The 11,570-nt window shown below is 44.2% G+C and overlaps 1 long non-coding RNA gene across 1 annotated transcript; it reads right to left on the bottom strand.

Moving 5' to 3' along the window:
• Positions 1-388: 388 nt before the first annotated feature.
• LOC148017422 (uncharacterized) lies at positions 389-841 on the bottom strand. The gene is made up of 3 exons (XR_015687903.1): positions 704-841; positions 506-607; positions 389-413 (listed from the first exon to the last, which is right to left on the bottom strand). It is a non-coding gene; the product is annotated as an uncharacterized LOC148017422 (long non-coding RNA).
• Between the last annotated feature and the right edge of the window lie 10,729 nt (positions 842-11,570).

The following is an 11,570-nucleotide window of genomic DNA, read 5'->3' on the forward strand; positions in this document are numbered from 1 at the left end:
GACGCATATAGCGACGGCAATAGCGACGCGTGCAGTAAATTTGCGACGCAAATAGCGACGGTAACAGAGAAAAAAAAAAATTTGTGGCAGGGCAGCAAGCTGCCCTGCCACATATAGCGCTGTGTGCTGTATGAGAGCCATACAAAATAGTTTCTGCACTGCTTCATACAAAGCGTTTGCAAACAAAAAGAATGTATACTGAAATCATAAAACTGATGGATGAAATAAATACATGATATCACATAAAATGCGATTGGTACAATCATAAAACAATATCACTAATACATAGAAAATGTCTACATAGATCGGGCGACTAAAAACTAAAGGTATGTGAGCTCTAAGGATCCAAGGGCGAGCTACAAATCGTCGTCCCCCCAAAGCTCTTCCTGCTGTAAAGGAGCATCAAACGGATTCTGCAGAAAAAGAAACAACATATCAATCCACCATACAATAATGCATTCAAATATCTCATGGTAACTACGGACAAGAAAGATGAGTGACTTACTGGGCCGCCGCGTCTATACAATCGGTCGATCAATGATCTGAGACCGTGCCTCTCCGCATATCGAGTCTCAAGGCCTTGCGGATAGCAATTTGTAATGGAGTGCTGCAAAGAAAACAAAATGCTAACTGTTAGAAACATGATTGTCAGTACAAAGAATATCTCGAAAAAACAAATAAGCAAAATAAAAGAGAATCTTACAAAGTCCTCCAAATATGTCCTGTGGCCGCCACTCCCAAGATGATGTACCGATCCGGCCTCGATTCGTGCCCTCGCCGCCTCCCGCTGCTGACTCCAACGTCCTGGCGAATTTGTAGCCTCCTCCCTCAGTCGGTGCCAGTCGTCTGCATCTAACCACTTGGGCTTTGGAGCCCCACTCTTGATTGCCTTGCGTGCGTCGGATCGTCTATGTGACATGTATGCACGCATGCAATCCATCATCCAGCCCATAGAGAATCTATCCACTGCGGCTGGCACCGGGAACTCCTCGTGCAAGGATGCTACTATGTACTCCTTGCTCCCCTCCGGTATGTTCCTCCAATGATCCAGGACGTTGTGCCGAAAAACTTGTTGGCACAACTCCCTCGTGCGAGCCATCACCCTCCTCCCCTCATCATTCATGATGATGGCTCCTGACCTGCCATCCACTAGGTATCCATAATCCCTAGGAGTGTGCCTTGTATGGGTCCTCTCCCATCTCCGTCCACGCTCCTGGGCATATCCAGGAGACCCCTGAACATCTGGTGTACCGACGGGGGTACCCTCTCCCGGAGTGCCACACAAAGGGGTGCCACCAGAGGGTGTGCCACCAAAAGGAGTGCCACCAGAGGGGGTGCCACCAAAAGGCGTGACATCTGCCGATGGCTGCGCAAAAGCCGGAGTAACTGGAGTGGACGTCCCCACAAGTGTGACAAATCCTGGAGGTGACCGAGCTCCAGCTGAACGACGAGATAGAGACACCGCGTCCGTGTCTCCACAGCAGCACCCCCTGATCCTCCTGCAGTCGCAGTCCCTCCCTCTCGCCCAAGTCGCGAGCGTCGAGATCGTCTACTCGAAGCTGAAGCATCTGATCGCGCCAAAGCTGATCTAGCAGAGCGCCCTGACGAAGAACGAGACAGCTCCTGATCTGCTATCTCTCTGAATCTCGCGAGCTGATCTGGAGACATACGTACCATCATCTCCTGAAACTCCTCATTGCTCATCCCTTGACTCATCCTGAAAATGTCGATACCTGCACAGATAAAAAATAATGTTAGAATAATCAATTTAAACTATACAAAGCACATTAATAAAATCATTTTTGAAAAATCCCTCTTAAAATGCATATCTTATCTACCTTTATGGAAGATCTAAACAACGAATTGAGTAATACAATTCTCCAAGAATGAAGTATTCTATGGTCCCATGTTAATCTCCTGACACAACTCTGCATACACTGGAAGGTCGATAGACATGTCACCACAAAACAACGAGTCTGTGTCGTTCTCAAAAAATTCTACGACTTCTGTATTTCCATCATTGTTAGCCGATGCAGGCTCCAAGCTTGCGATGGCCTCCACCCCTTGTAATTTTGATCCCTCTATTTGCATATTTTCTTCATCTATGCCTGGAACATCTCTTTGATCGTATACTCTCGCACCTCGAGGAGTTGAAGGTATAACATACCACCATCGAGGTTGTCGGGGATTTGGATAGAAGATTACCTGTTCACAAACACTTACAAACCGTCTTCAAACCATTGTGACATAAACCATGTCGTATTACAATTCTTCATCTATGCCTAGTTGCACCTGTTCACAATGGGCCGGCAACACAAAGGTGTCGCGCAAATCCATCCATTTTTTTTCGGAATCTATTTCGAGAAATCCAGATGGACCTCGTCGAACTGTTGCGCCAGCTCCTCCAAGTACCACTTTGAACCACTGCACGTCGAATATATTCAATAGAGGACGTCTTAATCTCTTTCTGTGAGATCCATTGCACCAAAGTCGACAGCTTGTAAATGGCCCCACGAATTTCTGGAGTTAGGCATCCCGCGATCGCGATCGGTAGGACAAACTGCCACAAATGAGAAAGCATTAAGAATAATGGTCACTTTTCAAATTTCAAAATGTCCACGCTAATTAAAATCCATTCTGTTCACAAACTTGACATATCTTATGCCAATCATGGGATTTTAGCCCAGATATCTGGTCATCTTTAGAAAATGCGGACCTGAGGGAACACATCATACCCGTCGGAGTGCGGATAGACTTGATTACTTGCTTCACAATGCGCTCTTCTTTGGTAGACAAAACCCAGGGAGCGCGAGGAAGCTGCACTCCCCCTTCAGCGCTCGACTGCGGCCAAAGTGCCTCCATCTTACCTACCTCCTTTAAATCCATTCGTGACCCTATAGTGTCTCTCTTTCCTGTGATGTGGTCCCATAGCAAGCTGTCCACATTTTTGAAAATATGCATGGGATCCAAGTGGTTGACCTGTAAGTGGGTCCAATATGGCAACTCGTAGAAAACTGAGAACTGCCGCATTCCATTTGGATGTGAATCCGGGTTTACCATTTTCAGCTCGTACCAGCTTGCAGCGTTCATACGTGCTGGAGGTCGTCCAAGAAAACCTTCCCTGAGTTCATGATCCTCTGGCAAGAAAGCGGCGTGTCCTTGATATACCATCTTCTTCATGGTTCGTGACCTTCGGGAGTCTAACTGTGGCCCACACAATGGACATGCATGATAACCTGAGGTAACGAGACCTGCAAGGCGATCCACGACCTAGTGAATACTTGATTGAATGAAATAAAATATAGATATTACCGGCGAGAACAAAGGTCTGCTCACCTGAGCACTCTCCCAATCCCGGAAAGTCATGCATCGTCCACATGAGAGTGGCTCGAATGTTGGCTGACCGCCGACCATCGCACCTGCTCATATCTTGCACCGTGACCCCCTCCTCCCACAAAATCTTAAGCTCATCGACTAATGGACGAAGATACACGTCCATATTTTTTACTTTGTAGCGGCCCGGGACGAGCAAGCTAAGGATGAGATGTCCTTTCTTCGTAGAAAGCCATGGAGGAATGTTGTAGTTGACAAGCACTATAGGCCACACACTGTAAGAAGTCGAGCGCAGACCAAATGGGTTCACACCATCCATGGCGAGACCGAGCCGAAGATTCCTTGGCTCTCGCGCAAAGCCTGGGAAGGTAGAGTCAATGTGGCTCCATGCGCGCGAATCTGCTGATATTCGTTGCACTCCATCCGTGGACCTATTCTGCACATGCCACGTTGTCAAGCTTGCCATGGCAGACGTGCGAAACATGTGGTTTATGCGGAGGATAAGCGGAAAGTGTCTGAGGACTTTTTGAGGGATGGTCTGCCCTTGCAAGTCCTGTCGATACCTGTGAGCACCACACTTTGGGCATGTCTCCATAGTCTCGTATTCATCTCGAAACAATATGCAGTCGTTGATACATGCATGGATGTTATTGTAGTCCATGCCAAGCTTCCGTAAAACATGTCGCGCATCATCACGAGACTCAGGCATGGTGTTTGCAGGTGGCAATATATGATATTTCAATAACCTGAAAAAATCATAAAACACCTTGAAAAATCTATCCATGTTTGCAATAATACTGTTAAAAAAAAAAACAATGAAGTCTGTGTGCAAGGTACCTGAATAACTCAGTCACACTCGTATCGCTCCAACCGTATTTTGCTTGCACACTTAAGAGTGCAAGCAATGTCTTCAACCGAGATACTCGACACCCATCATATAATGGTATGGATGCTTCCTCTCTAAGCGGGTCAGATGTCTCAACATCCATGGGAATCAATACATCGATCATTGCCTCCATCTCAGGCTCCAAGATTGTAGGCAAGTCGGGAAGGTTGTCTGTCTCCTCTGGCATTGACGGTATAGATGGGCCTTGGGAGTGGTCGATTGGCTCCTGCAATCCATCCATCGCACGTCCACGAACTCTTCTAATTGGCCGCAAAGGGTGCACTCCCCCTTGGGTCGAGACATCACCCCCCTGGATACAAAATTTACCAACAACACCCAATCTTATTGTGTATGGTTTTCAATTAGCTTGAGAGTACAATGCATGAAAAATGCTAACTTCAAATTACCGTTTGCTGAAAGTCTGCAATCGCCTGATCAATGATCTCAGATTGAAACTCGCCAAATCGTCGTACGTGTTCTATAGACAATCGGCGTTTTCGTCTAATTGCCAACTTGCATTGAGAGCAAGGACATGGGACACGCTGATTAAGATACAACTCGAGGTCTTGAACAATAGGACCTTCTTCGTTTGCCATCTTATCTACATTACAGCAAACAAGGCTTAAATGGATAGCTTTATGGAGATGTACATCAAGTTGCAAGTTGACCATAAACCTTGCATTGTATATAGTAGTCGAGAGATTTTCCAATGTTATATCTCGGCCTTGTATCATGCTCAACGATTTGTTTGTCCCGGTAGATAATTTTTTGTTATATCTCGGCTTTGAGTATAAGTAATCCATTTTAAAATTAATGCGTGCCATCTATGAAATTTTATAACTATAGTAATAAAATTTATTTCAATCAATTCTACTCATAGTCATAAGACCTGAGAGAAATTATCCTATACTCAATTTAAGGGTTTCTTCTTCTATAACAATAATTTTGGGTTCATTTTGATGAAGTACGTGGCCGTATGCAAAGCACATTGCATACCATTATCAATACGTATATTATCTTAAATTTCCTTCCCTTCCCTCTCCCTCTCTTTCTCTCCCTCTCCCTCTCTTCCTCTCTTTCTCTCACCCTCTCCCTCTCCCTCCCTCTTTCTCCCTCTCCCTCTCCCTCTCCCTCTCCCTCTCCCTCTCCCTCGCTCCCTCTCCCTCCCCCTCCCTCGTTCTCTCCCTCTCTCATTTCCTTCCCCTCCCCCTCCCTCTCCCTCTTCCTCTCCCTCCCCCTCTCTTTCTTTTTTTCTCCCTCTCCCTCTCTATCTCTCTTTCTCTCTCATTTCCTAAACAAGCAAAAAATAAAGTGATTTAAACATCCTCCAAGAAAAAGGGAGAGGGAGAGATACAATGCACTCTCCCTCTCTTTCTCTTTCTATCCCTCTCTCATTTCCTTCCCCTTCCTCTCCCTCTCACTCTCTTTCTCTCTCATTTCCTCTCCTAAACAAGCAAAAAATAAAGTGATTCAAACATTAAACAAGCAAAAGGGAGAGGGAGGGAAAGAGAGAATGCACTCTCCCTCCTTCTCCCTCTCTTTCTCTTTCTCTCCCTCTCCTATTTCCTCCCCCTCCCTCTCCCTCTCCCTCTATTTCTCTTTCTCTTTCTTTCCCTCTCCCTCTCCCTCTCCCTCTCCCTCTCTTTCTCTCTTACTCTCTCGTTTCCTCTCATAAACAAGCAAAGAAGAAAGTAATTTAAACATTAAACAAGCAAAAGGGAGAGAGAGAGAGAATGCACTCTCCCTCTCTTTCTCTCTCTCTCTCTCCCTCTCCCTCTCCTTCTCTTTCATTTCCTCTCCTAAACAAACAAAAGAGAACGATTTAAACCTTCAACAAGTAAAAGAAAGAGAGAGGGAGACTCACCAATGAGATATGCCGAGCGTGGGCGGCTTCTCTTTGCAACGAGGGCTCCTCCTCTCCTTCACGAACAACGACGGTGGCGGCGGCGGCGGCGGCGGCGGCGGCGGCAAGTCTCTTCCTCCTCTTCTCTCACAAAGCCTTGGCTCTCTCCCTCGCTCTCTCCCTCGTTCTCGCTCTCAAAAGGCGAAGAAAACAAAATGAAAACGGCGCTCTGGTTTCGGCCGCGCTTTTTTTCCTTGCGGCGTCGCTATATGCGTCTTTGCGACGCAAATAGCGACGCATATAGCGATGCCAATTGCGACGCCTATAGCGACGCCGATATCCGCCGTCGCTAATCAGCGTCACTATTGCCCCATTCCCTTGTAGTGTTCCTAGTTGCGACTTATAAACTGAACTCTGCCAAAAAAATTTCTCCTAATATCTTGAAAAAGAGTGTTGTAAGCATCAATCCAACAAGCCCTAAGGAGTCACTAGTTCTCAAGTCAAGCTCAACTCAATCAAAGTCCCCCTGCTTTTAATTGAAACCTAGGTTGTGGTGGTTGAGAAGATAAAGGACATTGTAGTAGAAAGTGCCCATGCTAAAATCAACTAGTGACTATCTACCTCCAAGAATTGCATAATAAAATCATGCTCTTTGCTTGTGTTTATGCCTAGTCTAATGCTGGAATCCTCCTTGAGAAATTTGAGGATTACTTAACATTACTACTATCTTGGGAAGAGCAAGAACATCTCAGTGCTAGCAATATGGTGATCAACTAAATAATCTTTTGTGATTCATTCTAGAAGAGGAAGTTGAGAAACATTATTTGGTCCTCACATTCCACAAGCCATTATACCCCCCAACTATCAAGGAATTAGTAGTCCTAGAAGAGAATGTAGAAAATTGTAGTCTTGTTGTAGTACTCAGGTACACCATGAGAATCTCGATGGTTGAACTTGGAAGTCAGCTAATTACCATTTCTGAGCAACGATGAGCTATCTAGAAATTCCAAATTAATTCAATATATGTATCTTTGACTTTCCTTCAAGTACTTTGTATGAGGTGTCACGCTGCCTAGACCTCTCCTAGGCCTTCTTGTACTTGACAAAATCCTCACAAAAGTAGAGCTCCATATTGTGAGTTGATTGAATAAAGGAGATATAATACTTGAATTAGTTGTTTCATATCTAACCTTAATACTACAATTACCACAACTTCTTGACAAATATGTTGCAATCTAGTACATTTATAATTTTTATCAATGGCTCACATCTTGGTAGAGGAACCTTGTACCATAAAAACTTATACATTACAATTTTAACACAATAAAATTTAGAAAAAAAACAAAAAAACAAAAAAAGTTACACTATTGCTTTCAAAATTGTATCTACTAGGATGATGTAATTGCCTTCATTTGTTTTGACACACATTGGCAAAGTGATTGAGATCTTAGGCTTTTGCTTCTTTATTACATGGAGTTGATAGTAGATTACACGCATAGATATAGATAAATTCTCTAGCGAGCTTTGTAAGATTTGCATTATCAAGTTTGGGCCAGAATGAAAACCTATTTCTCTTTTTGGAGTGCATGGTTTTCACATCCTAGATACTAAGATGAACATGCTCTTTAGAAGAGTTGTTAATTTGATCATTCATTTCTTGGCTACAAAACTTCTATGGCTATTTTCTCTCGCTCATACCATTGCTTTTGTGGCATTTATTAGTTTCGTTTATTTCTAATGAACAATACTACATGAAATTCATGGCTAATTTTCTTAATCGTGACATTGATTTTGATGCAATGTCAACTTTGTACTAAGTTTTGAAGTTTAAAAAGTAACGCATGAAAGCATCTTTGCTAGTATTCACACTAAAAGTTTATAGCCCCTAGAGCTCATAGGGTCAACTAGGCAGGTGCTAGAGCAGTAAACGTAGTTGTAAAAGGGGAGAGAAAGGGAGCAGCAATAGCAGTAGGAGGCAACGAGGGTGAGGTGTTAAAATGGAGCAGCAATAGCAGTAGGAGGCAACGAGAAGGATGTAGAGGGCGTGGTCATCGTGGATCAAGGTCTTAGAGCTGGATCAATCAAGGAAGGTGGGTCTAGAGGGTAGCCTCCAACCACTTGGTGGATAGGTAGGGGTGGCTTTGGTGGTAGGTAGATAGTGGGCGCCTGATGGCTCCTAATGGAAGTGAGGAGATTGAAAGGTGAATCGGGCTAGGATTACTAGTGAGAAGAGCCTATAGGTGGAGAGTTATGGCATGTATCTTCATCCTAGAGATGTTTCTGATTGGTGGATTGTTCAATATCACGGGAGAATGCAAGGCAAGGAGTCTATATGGTCGCGATCAAGATTCCTTCCAAAAGTGCTATATATAAAAAATGGACCTAGGACATGTATCTTTCTTCTTCCATCCAACTCTTCACCTTCATCACACATCACAAACCCTGGTGCGAGTTGGAAGTCTTGGTAATGTGTAAAACTTCATTGTGAAGTGAACTTTGAGGCGCAGATATCAAAGAAAAACCACAAGGAGTAAAAACTTCATTGTGCAGTGAACTTTGGTGCGAGTTGGAAGTCTTGGTAATGTGTAAAACTTCATTGTGCAATGAACTTTGAGGCGCAGATATCAAAGTCAAAGAAAAACCACAAGGAATTGAGCAAACAAGACCTAAGCTGTGAGAAGCCAAAGAACACGAGAAGCCAACAAAAGCTGGAAGCTCGATGGCCAGCATGAGAAAAAGGTACCACAATCTCTACAATTATTATTGAATCGTAATTTAGATATCAAGTGCTACAAGATCCACAAGTGTTTGTAAATAAAAGAAAGACACCTTGCACATGATGCACTTGCACAAAATTAAAATCAAGGAAAGGTGTGATTCTTTGTTTGTGCTAGTCAACACGTGATTGTGGGCATTAGAACTAATAGAAACACAAAGTGTAGGGATATATAAAAGAAAATCCAAGAGTGCTTACACATTGAAAATAGACCTATAACTTGTATATTTCTTCTTCTATCTCTTTGGGTGTAGGAATACCCAACATCCACTATTGCTTTCAAAATTGTATCGACTAGGATGATGTAATTGCCTTCATTTGTTTTGACACACGTTGGAAAGTGATTGAGATCTTAGGCTTTTGCTTCTTTGTTACGTGGAGTTGATGGTAGATCACACACATAGATGTAGCTAGATTCTCTAGCAACCTTTGTAAGATTTGCATTATCAAGTTTGGAGTGCATGGTATTCACTTGCTAGAGACCAAGCTTTGGAAGAGTTGTTAATTCGATAAGTCATTTCTTGGCTACAAAACTTATGTGTCTATTTTCTCTCGTCCGCACTTTTCTTTTTCGTCGCATTTATTAGTTTCATTATTTCTAGTGAACGTTACTACATGAAATTCGTAGCTAATTTTCTTAATCGTCACATTGATTTTGATGTAGTGAAAGCTTTGTACTAAGTTTTCAAGTTGGCTTCTTTTGATAACGGAGGAGATATGTGGCATCTAGAAATGGTAATGGTACATTGTAATGACAAAAAAATGGTAGTGTCATTCATTAGATGTCTCTTGCAAATATTCCTAGTAGAAAGCGCAATATTGCTTGCATGCATTCCCATGCAGCCTTGTTTATTCACCATACTTAAAAGTGCATGGACTTATGATTATCTTGTTCGGCCCCTGAAATGAGTTCCGGGCCTTTTTTTGGGGTTCAAATCCCATAAATAGAAAAGAACGCGTGAAGGCATCTTTGGTAGTACTCACTAAAATTTTGTAGCCCCTAGAGCTCAGGGGTCGGCTAAGCGGGTGCCGGAGCAGTCAACGTACTGCTAGAAGGGGAGAGCGACGGAGCAGCAGCAGCAGTAGAAGGGGACGAGGGTGAGGTGCTACCTGACGACGACGAGGAAGATGATGATGATGAGGAAGCGGAAGGAGACGATGAGGGTACAGGGCTAGACGAGGGCGACGAGGAGGAGGACCCAGAGGGCAGGGTTGTCGTGGAAGGGGGAGCAGCCGGCGGCGATTTGTTGGCATATGGGGGGTTGTTCGTCGAGGTGGCCGGAGGCGGCGAAGTACTCACAGTATAATTATTGCTGACATGAGGCGCAGTGGTAGTGTGAGGGGGGGATTGCTGCTCCTGCTGAGGTGGCGGTGGGGGCGCACAATTGCGACGATACCTGCCATTGTAATAATGGCCACGTGGAAGCCGAGGGGGATTGGTGGAGGGAGCAGCAGCTTGTTCCGCCGCGGGCGGAGCTGGCGGAGGCTGGTGGAAACGGTGATAGTGGCTGCCACCAGGCCAGCCGTTATACCCATAGCCATAGTAATAATTGTTGTTATGAGGCCCGCGGTTGCGGTAATACCCGTATCTTGGGGGGTAATTTCCATAGTAATGGTAATAGCCACCGCCGCGGCCTCGAGCACCATAATAATAAGCACCGGAATTAATGTAGGAATCTTGATCGCGACCATATAGGCTCCTTGCCTCGCATTCTCCCATGATATTGAACAATCCACCAATCAGAAACATCGCCAGGATGAAGTTACCTGCCGCCATCTTTCTCTTTCTCTCTCTCTCGTCTCGACTCGGAGTCTCTTTTGCTCTAATACCCCGCATCTTCCAACTATTTATAGACTGGTCACTCTTGAGTCTTCGCATCCGGATCGTCAAAACCCAAGTTATATCATCATAACATCCGCACTATCCAGATTATATAATCATAACTAGCCCTTTTCCTCAACATCCGCACTACCCAGATCTTATCATAATAACTGCACCTACTTCGTATATGCTTTCTGACCAGTATCGTTCACCTTTTGGCGACTTTGAAGTTTGAATCTTTGCGCAAAGGAAACGATAGATTTCTCGCGACTACGGTACTTACTTTTCACACACGTGATTCGTAAAGGTCACCGGCCTACAGCCTACAGGCTAAGAAGAATTTTCGTGTGTGCCGTGGCATCTCGTAATATTTTGGAAGGGCACTCGGAATGTCTACCTTTCCATGACGTGTATCTCGTAGCCCGGCCAGATTGCGTGAAGATGGTAGCCCAACTAGTAACTAACATAGTTAGTTTAGCCGCTTTTCCATGAACTTTGGTTTGGAAAACTTGCCGCATCTTACGCCACGAGCAGCTCTCTCTCCTTACAATTAACAAGGCAAGACAACATGAAACATTATACTAGCTAGGTGAGCATAGCATCAAAGCAAAACATGAAATCACCCTCTTCATCTCCAACTATGCTACATTTGTAGGTATTTTTCTCCAACTCTCTAATTTTTCTTGTCCATGTATAAAGATTGAATAGATATAAAGGTAGAATATGTGAGAATGTGAGAACGGAGGTGACAGACCATAGGACTTCGAGGAGGCACCACTAAAGAGGGGAGAGGGGAGAGGGAGAGACCGTGGTTTTGGCAAGAGCAGGTTCCCATGACTTTGAAAAGAAAATGTTGCAATTTTGTGAGTGCATCACAAGCATCAAGAAAGAGAGAGCACCCTCATTGTAG

The sequence above is a fragment of the Lygodium microphyllum genome, chromosome 22, assembly GCF_053477565.2.
Source record: "Lygodium microphyllum isolate KBCC chromosome 22, Lygodium_microphyllum_v1.1.10, whole genome shotgun sequence".
Classification (NCBI taxonomy): Eukaryota; Viridiplantae; Streptophyta; class Polypodiopsida; order Schizaeales; family Lygodiaceae; genus Lygodium; species Lygodium microphyllum.